The 11,076-nt window shown below is 46.0% G+C and overlaps 1 pseudogene across 1 annotated transcript; it reads right to left on the minus strand.

Annotated features, from left to right (window-relative positions):
• Positions 1-1,453: 1,453 nt before the first annotated feature.
• LOC148849531 (protein EXORDIUM-like 5 pseudogene) lies at positions 1,454-3,158 on the minus strand (annotated as a pseudogene). The gene has a single exon (XR_016100791.1). The product of XR_016100791.1 is annotated as a protein EXORDIUM-like 5 pseudogene (transcript).
• Positions 3,159-11,076: the final 7,918 nt, after the last annotated feature.

Here is an 11,076-nt window from a genome sequence, read left to right on the forward strand (position 1 = left end):
ACCGCCTCCACCTCTGCCTCTGGCAACATTGTCAGAGGTGGTGGCGGCGGCGGCACTGGTGGTCATTCCTCTGTCCACCGCCATCGCCACCTCTGTCTCGACCCATCTTCAACAACGTTGGATAGAGAAACCACTAACGCCGCCACTGCCACCTCTGCCTCTGCCAGAGGTGGAGGCGGTGACGGGTGGTGGCGAATGGCGGCTATGGTGAACAAATGGCAAGAAGAAAATGAACATTAATTTTGTTTTTATTGATATTATTTTAAAAAAATTAACCTATTTTTTTAAATATATTACTTTTATTAATATTAAAACCCAAAAGTTGCCCTTATAACCCTTTTTTTTCTCTCCAATGTCTACACTCTTGGGCATTTGGCTTTTTTTTTCTGCAATGTCTACAGTTTTATGATAGCATTGATTGGTTGTAAGTTTTTCCGATATCATAATCGAAGGGATCAAGGGCTGGGGGCCTTGCCACGAAGAGCCTGCATCAACACGAGATTGTAGAGGTGACTAATAAAGTGGTATTGATCAAAATTCACTTCTTTCGCGAGTGCTTTGATTGGTCAAAGCTATTTGATTCTATATCTTTCTCGTATGATAGATTTTCTCATAATAAAAAAAAAATCAAAAGGCCAAATTTCGATCTATTTACTTTAGAGGGTTCCACGTATAAAAGCGATTTAAAGGGGTCTTCCATGCCGAGGCTTTTGACTTTGAAAGATAGGGCCCACCTTAAAAACCAATAACCAATGTTTAGTAATTATCATACAGCTATTTACACGGCTCTTTTAACAATTGAGAATATCTCCTGACGAATAAAGCACAATGTTACTGACAATTATACAGATGTTCCTGATGAACGGCTCCAAAAGGCTGAGGACGGAGTGAGGACTGAATTCATACTCTTCTTTGAAATTTGAACAAGCCTCCTTCAATAATAATTTTTTAAAGCACTTGCTGCTATATAAGCCTTCCAAACAGGCCCCACATTTTTCAAAGCAGCTGCTCAGGGCCCTTCTGAATTGGGCCAACGTTTGTCTGTAATTCCGAGTTGGGCCATCGGCACTGCTCGAATATGTAGCTCTACTCTAAATAGAGTTAAAACATAAGAGTCTCCAAAACACGAAGTGCTCAATCAACGCAGCTCAATTTACGCAAACACCTCAAACGCGGAAGCCCTCACAAACGGGGCCGCGGCAGATTTCATTCAAGTTCAAAATCATTTCCTTTGTGGTGGTCCCAATTTTCTTGGCCTACCTACTACATTATAAGCCCAGGTCCCGGCGCATAAAGATCAGTGCCCCCCCCCCCCGACTTCACAAGTCACTCACAATTATCTATAGAATAGCAACAGCAGCTGTTCTATTGTCCAGTCTCACACCCTCTCACTCTTATCTTGTTTCAAAATTTTAAAACAGAAAGAACAAATCTAAGGAAAGAAACAATCATCTAAAACAGAATAGATTCCTCTTGCTCATATCGCGATAGAAATATAATCATATTCAATATAAACATTTAATTTCATAAGAAATAAAATAAAATCTAACAAATAGTTCTATCCTCTGTACACTGCTTTAAGTAAGAACTGAACAAAATTTGTAATAAAAAAATAAATCCCCTCTCTAGCTCCCGGCACCAAACTAGCACCCTCACTCCTCCCTCAGGCCTCATCTACAGTAGACAGTAATAAGAAGAAATCGCTCAAGTAGAGGGAATTAATGGGGAAGGGAAAGACAAACAACCAGATATACAGAGAGAGAGAGAGAGGGAGAGGGAGAGGGAGAGAGTTCATAAATCATAACTGATCAGTCTAACGCATTCGGACCAGCACAGGCCTTCAAAATCGGGCTCCATATCCACTGAACCAGGAACCTCCTCCCTCTCCTCCCGTTCAGGTTAAACGTCCTCCCTGCACCATCCCTCATCACCTGGCCGATGTATCCACCTCCCCCTCCTGTCCCGTATAATCCCTCGCACAGGTCCCCGATCTCCGTGGGAGCTGTCGGATCCTCCCCAGCATACCAAGCATTCACCAATGGATTCGTCGACAGCTCGGCCAGTTCGTGCCCGATCACGCTGATCATGCCGTCCACACCCACGTCCCCATTCGGAGGTGCCAACGCGCCTGGCCCACCGCCCGCCATGTAGCCGGGTGTGGCGAAAGGGTACGCGCATACCTCCGGGCACTGCTTCCCGGAGTTCCCAACCCAGGCGTATGGCAGCGTGTACCCGACCATGGACGGGAACGTGAAGTAGTGAAACCCACACACCGCCCGACAGAAGTCCTGAACGGTGACATCGCTGGAGGTTAGGATCAAGTAGATTCCGTTCTTGTGATCGACGGGGAAGGGAGCGGATTTGACGGCATTGGCGATGACTTGTTGGATGGAGAGGCGGGTGAGGTGGGCTCCTTGGGAGTAAAGCTGATCGACGTACTCCTTTGCGATAAGCACCGTTCGGGAGACGTTGGCGCCGGTCTGGTCGGTATAGAGAGAAGCGGTGCTCCACCACTTGGAGACAGAAGGCGAAGCGGCTGCGCGATGGTTGGCGGAGATGGAGAGGAGGAAGTCCTTGATGATGAGCTTCTGGGATGGGTTCCACTTGCCGTACCAGATGAGGTAAATATTGATCGGAGAGGAGAGGACGGGACCCATATGGTAGCGAAGGTGAACGAGGTCGGAAGAACCCTCGTACTTCTTGGAGGACGAGAGCGCGTGGGCTGGGAGCTTTGGGTTGTAGTACTGTGGGCGTATGTCAAGGGTTTGGGTTGTGAGAGCAGCCATGCTGCCGCTGCTGCAGTGTAGAGATAGGAGAAACAGAAAAAGAAGATGAAGAGAAAATGTCCCCGACATTTTTGGGTTTTGGGTTTCAGGCGGTTGCTCTTCCAGTTTCAATGGAGGTGGCCAGAAGCAGAGGAGGGGTCAAGAGTCGGGAGCCAGTTTGGTGTTGGAGCCTTTGTGGAAAGGGTGAGGTGAGGGGCAGATCGAGGAGATGAGGTTTATACTTTATATAGGGACTTGGGGAAGAGAGAGTAAAAAAAAAAAAGAGTACAAGGGAAATGGGCTGGTGACAGCTGCATTGTGGGCACTCACAGTCCTCTCTCTCACTTTCTCCCTCGTGTTCTCCTCTGTGGTTTGTTCAATTGTTCGGGAACGAAAACTGGGAATCGCTTTTCCAGTTACGAATTTAATGACGACAATACCCCCAATATTTGTATATATGGTCATTTACTTAATACTTATAACACCATATAGTTTTACGGATTTAATTGAACTTTTATGTATAGTTTTCATTTCAAAACATCCCTATAATTCATAGCCTATTTACTTATTTAATGATCTTTCACTAATAATTGTTTATTTTGACATTTAAAATATTAATATGACACGGCATGGATTCATGGAAAATAAAATAAAATTGAGATATAGAATCAAGTAGAGTGGTTGTTTGTGTCTTAAAAGGATAAAAATGATATTTTTATTTTTATTTTTTTAATTAAATTTATTTAAATAGGCCTTAAGACCAAAACTGCCATTCTTCTCTTAGTCAACGGTGATTAAGTAAATCGATTACAAATTTTAGAGGTATTTTCATAAAACAAAAATATATAGGTAAGTTTTAAAAAGTCCAAAATTATTTGGAGTACTTAAATAAAAACTTTCAATTGCAACAATTGATTCAAAAATAGGCATTTAAATCCATCCATTAACATTTCGTCAATTAATATATATTTTTGGAATTATTATCAAATAACTAAAATGTCTTTCCGTAGTGACGTTTTCATATAGACAATAAATAATATATTCAAAATTTTGGACATCGATATTTTTTATTGATGACCAAGTGTTATTTTTTAGAGTGTAGGATATTTAAATATTGATGAAAGAAGATTTGGCCCGATCTCTCTATTATATGACACGTGGCAGGAAAACCAGCTCGGCAAAAGGGGCCAAGCATAGGCGGGAACAAGGGGACACATTTCGTCGAATTGACCCACCTTGTAACAGCTCGGGACACACTTCGCCGAACTGACCCTTGTAATAGCTCGGGATACACTTCGCCGAACTGACCTACCTTGTAACAGCTCGGGATACACTTCGCCGAACTGACCCACCTTGTAACAGCTCGGGATACACTTCGTCGAACTGACCCACCTTGTAACAGCTCGAGACACACTTCGCCGAACTGACCCTTGTAACAGCTCGGGACACACTTCGCCGAACTGACCCACCTTGTAATAGCTCGGGATACACTTCGCCGAACTGACCCACCTTGTAACAGTTCGGGATACACTTCGCCGAACTGACCCACCTTGTAACAGTTCGGGATACACCTCGCCGAACTGACCTGCCCTATAGATACCTCCGAGCTCAAGACCGCCTCGCTCAGCACTTCGCATCACCTTTTGGGCACCAAAACCAAACAAGTCGTACCATGCCTGACACTAGGGAAGTCTGTGCCCGAGGGCGCCACGCCTGATTGACTTGGGATCTGACGTTTGGCGGCAACACTCTAAACGGCCACCTGCCACCGCCACTGACACCGCCATCTCCAGTTAGAAAGACGGTTAGGCAGTGACGGTTCTGTCTCAGTAGAAAGGACGACGGCTGAATTGACAAGCACAAGGGTAATTATACCCGACCTGACAAGGGCCTCGGGACGAGTGCACTAAGTGACTATAAGAGCCCCCTGCCCCCCGACAACGGAGGTATGCAAACTTTGTGTTATCTGGTATTACCTTGCTTTTGAAGGATTCTAACTTGAGCTTCGGAGACTCTACACTAGGTTCCCCCCGAAGCTTTCCCATCTCCTCCGTTTCAGGTTCCCTGCTACCCCGTTCGGAAGCAAGGCAGTGAACAGCTAAGACCGGCTGGATCGCACTCCATCAATTGGCATCGTATGTGGGAAAACGCTTCATAACCGAGTTCGGCCTGTATTGCTACAAAGTCATGCCCTTTGGACTAAAAAATGCCGGCGTGACTTTCCAAAGACTTGTAAATAGGCTATTTCGGCCCCTGATTGGTACGAAGATAGAGTGCTATGTAGACGACATGGTTTTCACAAGAATTAATACAAGACTTAGATTTTGTTTTCGAAATCCTGCGTCAGTTTAGCATGAAGTTGAACCCCAACAAGTGTGTCTTCGGTGTCACCTCGGGCAAGTTCCTAGGCTACATTGTCAATCACCTCGGGCAAGTTCCTAGGCCAATCCGACCTCGGCGGGAGGTAGACGCCAAACTGCCCGAAGCGAATCGACCCACTAGTTCATAGTCAAGCTCCACCTCAGGATCACTGAGGCAGTCTGGGGACACTACTCGGTTGGTGGAGCCTACGTCGGCTCTACTCGAAGAATCATCTGAGCTATCAAAGCTAGACATTGGGGAAAAGATGGATTCAAGAAAGTATTCACCGGAAAGTTTGAGAACAAGCCAAAGAACCATGAAGACTGTATAACCAGCCTTGACGCGAGCTGGAAAAGACTTGGACGCGAGCTGAAAGGTCGGACGCGAGCTGAAAGGTTGGACGCGAACTCAATAGACAACCGTAGAAGTGACAAACCGACCGGGGTCCCCCACTATTTATAGCTACAGTAACCAAGAATCGACCATGGAGATCGAAGACGATCCGACGGCCCACGTTCCTACTGACCGCACGACCCCTAAGGTCGAGACGTGATTGGCGCACGTCTTTCCGAAAAAAGTGAAACGTCAGCGCACGTCTTTTTGAAACTGACGTCGCTTCGACACGCGTCTTTCCGAAACTGACGCGCCGCACGTCTCTCTGACAGTCGCCCGCACACATACAGTAGTGGCGCGCCTTTTTGAAATGACCCGCTGTCACGTCCTAGCGGCGCGAATTGGTTTGAAATTTAAAACGCGCGCTGCCACAACCACCAGCATTCTTAAGCACGTTTCCAGCCTTCTCGGAAACCGAAAGAACCCTCGCAAAAGCGTCTCGTGCAGTGAAGGTTCGAAGGACGGGAAAAATCCACCTGCTACCTCGCGAAAACTCCCCGCACAATGGCAAAACCCCCGGCGCAAGGAGTGGGGGGCAATTGATGAAGGAAGATTTGGCCCGACCTCTCTATTATGTGACACGTGGCAGGAACAACAGCTCGACAAAAGGGGCCAAGCATAGGCGGGAACAAGGGGACACACTTCGCCGAATTGACCCACCTTGTAATAGCTCGGGACACACTTCGCCGAACTAACCCTTGTAACAACTCGGGATACACTTCGCCGAACTGACCCACCTTGTAACAGCTCGGGATACACTTCGCCGAACTGACCCACCTTGTAACAGCTTGGGACACACTTCGCCGAACTGACCCTTGTAACAGCTCGGGATACACTTCGCCGAACTGACCCACCTTGTAACAGCTCGAGATACACTTCGCCGAACTGACCCACCTTGTAACAGTTCGGGATACACCTCGCCGAACTGACCTGCCCTATAGATACCTCCGAGCTCAAGACCGCCTCGCTCAGCACTTTGCATCACCTTCTGGGCACCAAAACCAAACAAGTCGTACCATGCCTGACACTAGGGAAGTCCGTGCCCGAGGGCGCCACGCCTAACTGACTTGGGATTTGACGTTTGGCGGCAGCACTCTAAACGGCCACCTGCCACCGCCACTGACACCGCCATCTCCAGTTAGAAAGACGGTTAGGCAGTGACGGTTCTGTCTCAGCAGAAAGGACGACGGCTGAATTGACAAGCACAAGAGTAATCATACCCGACCTGACAAGGGCCTCGGGACGAGTGCACGAAGTGACTATAAGAGCCCCCTGCCCCCCGACAACGGATGTATGCAAACTTTGCGTTATCTGGTATTACCTTGCTTTTGAAGGATTCTAACTTGAGCTTCGGAGCTTCTACACCGGGTTCCCCCCGGAGCTTTCCCATCTCCTCAATTTCAGGTTCCCTACTACCCCGTTCGGAAGCAAGGCAGCGGACAGTTAAGACCGACCGGATCGCGCTCTATCAAATATTCTAATTGAAAGTTCAGTATACCCATCAATCACTAACCCAAGGTAAAAGGATACCGATATGTAATTTAGCCTTTAATAAATGACTTTTGTATAGTTTTGAATGAATCAAATGGCCGTTCGGACTCAAAAATGCATTTTTATTTACCACATGAGTGTTTTTTTAAAAGATATTTGCATTAACAGTTTACGGTTGTACCCCACAGATGGCCACAAACAATTAAAATCTCCTATCCACCTTAAAGGACGTAAAAAAGATCTCCAACCGTCCGATCATTCGTCCTAGGTGGTCCCACAAAACTACCTTGTCTGGAATTTGGTTTAGCTTCTATCAGAAGTTACCACAGTGACTGGTATAAGTTTCGCGAATTTCAAAATATTTACTTTTCAATTTTAAATCAGTGGACAGTAGTAGGGTCGTGCTGTAATGCATTTCGATGTTGTGTAAATTCGCATGGGCTCTCCACAGAGCGCGCCTCACATACACATCCAACCGTCTATTGAGAACATCTTTCTGTAACTACTACGATAGATATTTCTAATGCTCGGTTGGATTATATGAGAATCCCATCCGAAAAATTCGTTCCCGAAAGTCGCTTCCCAATCAGTGCACGTGGATCACGATCCAATGGTGTAGGTGTGGATCAGATCAATCTCATGTGAACTCTGATGGTACCGATACAGTTTTATAAGACTTCGCACCAAAGTTGGAGTGGTATAGAGGAAAGGGTAAAAATGTAAAAACATCACTAGAAAAGTTTATGGCAATCATAATAAGCTCCTCTGAAATTTCACTTTGACAAAAAAAATTTCCTATAATTCCATAAAAACCTGCAATGTCCTCCCTTCAAGCTTACGAAATTACTCTTATTATTTATTAAGGCATCTTTCAATATAATTGAAAATGTCATATTTATCCTCCTCCGGAGTTATCAAAAAAATAAATAAATAAATAGTGTCATATTTTCCATTTTAAACTTCACTATACCCAACATTTTCAATTTACTCTTTTCAATCTTATTGGAAAAACTTTTTTTAATTAAAAGTGAAATGTTTTGGGATATAAGGATAAAGTGAATAATTTAAAAAAATGAATGCTTTTTATTTTTCTTTTTAAGCCTAGGCATATACATTCAACTTCCAACAAGGTTACATCTCAGAATAAGAATAGAGTATTACTATCGACCTTACAAATGAAAGAGATAATACCCAAGTTAGCACATTAGACTGGATTTGGTCCGATCCGATCCAGTCCAGTGTGAGTTTATTACAAATGGACTAGGTTCAATTCAACTCAATGAATATTTTGAATAAGTCTAATTCAATGTTTGAACCGTCTAATATGTTTAAATTTATTTTAATTTAGATTGGTTCTAATTCAATCTTTACAGATTGATACCTATATTCTTATCTTTTATCAATGGATTAGATATGGGTTCAATCCAATCTAATATTTCAGTGATGATCAGATCCAATCCAATCCAATAAATAATTTGGACCATTTAAGTCTGGATTGATCCAATTTAATGTATTTTTTTGTCCATCTAATCCGTATAAATTAATTTTGGACTGTACGGATCCATTGACACCAAATTAGTGAGATAATCCAGTACAACTTGAGCACTAAAGCTTTAGAAAAACATGACAGTAGAGATATTCACTCCATAATTATACGATGTATTCTTCAAGAAGGGTCTATGTGGGAATTGAATACTTTCACAATAACTTTGGCGTGGCTCTTAAAATGTAAAGTTTGTAAACCCAAACTTGGTGACATCAACAATCCTTTCAGAGTGGCAAGAGCCTCTGTTTCTTACGCAGAAGAGGATGGGAACATAAAAAACAAACGTTTTCCATCAAAGACAACAATATAAGAAAAAAAAAATAGGTAACTGCAGATTTTTTCAATACTACAGGTTTTTGTGAAAATGAAAACTCAGAGGAAGCTTTTATTATTGCCATACACCTCTCAGGTGAGGTTTTTATATTTTACGTTTTACCCTTGCGAGATTTCTTCGTCCTCCAGGGAGGGACGTTAGTAACGTTAGTCCTTGTATTATGTCCAGCGGACAATTAAGAGATACACTCCTACTATTAGTGTTACACGTGTCTATGTTAAGGGTCTTTTCGTCTTTTTATGTGAGCGATAAGAGGCCATGCATGCATTCAAAACAATCCAGGTATGTGGCATACAGCAATCAAAGCGACAGATTGGTGCAATTTCGCCAGGTGGTATGAGGTGATGAAGTGGACCCACTTGGCCACTTCTTGTTGTTGTTAGGACAAAACATATACAATGATGGGGGTATAAAACGACAAGCGCTAGCTTCCTTCTAATGACACGTCAGTGCCTTCTCGACAAAGGTAGTACTGGACTGGCAAGGTCAGCCTCAGCCAGGTGGCAACTGAAAGCCACACAAATGTTGTTATGTGTAAAAGCTGGAGGCGCGTCAACCGAGATGTAATTAATCGTCCAACATCACCTCTCTCCTTTCGGACAAAGCCGGTGCATCTCCATCTACACAAAAGGCCACAACCAGGTTAGGTAGATAGACGGCATAATTGCCGAAATGTCACGGGGGTAATTCTACAGCGGAAGAAACCCGTGTGGCGTCCTGGCCAAGGCAGGCCAGGACAAGCCTTCGTGCGCTTAGAGGCTAGGAGTTGCCCGCTGGGATGGCTCCACCAAAGTCAGTAGCACTGGATCATGACCTCAAGTCCAATGGCCGGGGCACTCTTCTGGCTCAGACCGGTCCATGGGAGGCGCCGCTTACGTGCTAAAGGGGGACAACCATCATGGAAGGCGACTATGCGCCGATGAGGTGGCTTGGCACCGATGTGTAGGGTCTCCTGTATGCCGATGATGACAGGCACCTGTGTGCCATGATGATAGGCAACCGCTTGGGCCGGAACCCACCCGTGCGCTAGGGGCAACGGGATAGCTCAATCAGCTTGGGCAAGGGGCTGGCGAGGTGTAGGGACATGCTTGAGCCAGGCCCGCGTGCCAAGCCTCCCTTGAGTGTCGGCAGCGCAGTGCCGGTCCAACACTGTCCCCATGAGCTAGTGTGCGCCCATGAGGAACCCTGATAGCCATGCTAGCCGTTAACCAGGGCCGCCCCGCAAGGGGATGATGGTCTAGGAGTGCCAAGGTTAGGCACCCAAGGAGGTCGACCACCCCTCCTCAAGGAGTACGTTAAGCTTTCGGTGGTCTGCCTGAAGATGACATCAGTTCTCCCAAAAGTCTTACAGGCGAAAATGACGGGCATGTCCCCAACGTAAGCCTGCCAAGCGTAGGCAAGGCTAAGCCTGTTTTGAACCGTAACAGGCTCCCCCACTCAATCCATTGTCGTCCTCGACAATGGGTCTTCCTCGTGAATGGGCGTCTGTGTCCCGCGCCATCCACTTCCTTGCCAGTTCCAGGGCTCGTCTGGCTAGCCCGGGTCTTGCCTATATTGGTGTCCATTTATGGGGACGGAACCATTTCACCATGCCGGCCTGCCTGGACTTCACCCCAGTGTCGAGGTTACTCAAACCGCGCAATGGCTATGCCGTTGAATTGTGAAAGAAAGGCCCTCGAAGAAATGTGTGTGGTGCTTCGCGGAGGTCCGCCCCATGTATCATCTTACCTCAAGGCTCAACCGTCTTCTTGGTAGCTTTTCGGTGATGCTACCGAACACGTTGATAGGTCTACTCCTCATGTTGGCGATGACCTGGGTACCCTTTCACCATGCTGGCCTGCAGACTTCACCTCGCCCTGTGCGGGTTACTCAAACCTAGCCATGGCTTATGCTCTCCTGGGCCCTCGAAACTACGCTTCGCCTCGCCGACTCGGGCTACATCTTCACTCCGAGGGGGCCCCACCGCTGCTGCCTCAAGGAGACTTGACCTCTTCGAACGCGAGTGTGGCAACTTTTACCCATGAGTTGCCGAACATGCACTCGCCTTGTGATAAGCTTCTGCTGCTGCAAGTGTTCAACCTGAAAACTGAGCATGTCCACCTGATACTTTGCCGGTGTAGGGCCGCCATGCTCCAACGGCTAGCGTAACCACATTCCTAACAAGGCCCACGCGTCTGCCCCCGCAT

The sequence above is a fragment of the Nelumbo lutea genome, chromosome 6 (genome assembly GCF_056320005.1).
Source record: "Nelumbo lutea isolate HS-2025 chromosome 6, American lotus-T2T, whole genome shotgun sequence".
In the NCBI taxonomy this organism is placed as follows: Eukaryota; Viridiplantae; Streptophyta; class Magnoliopsida; order Proteales; family Nelumbonaceae; genus Nelumbo; species Nelumbo lutea.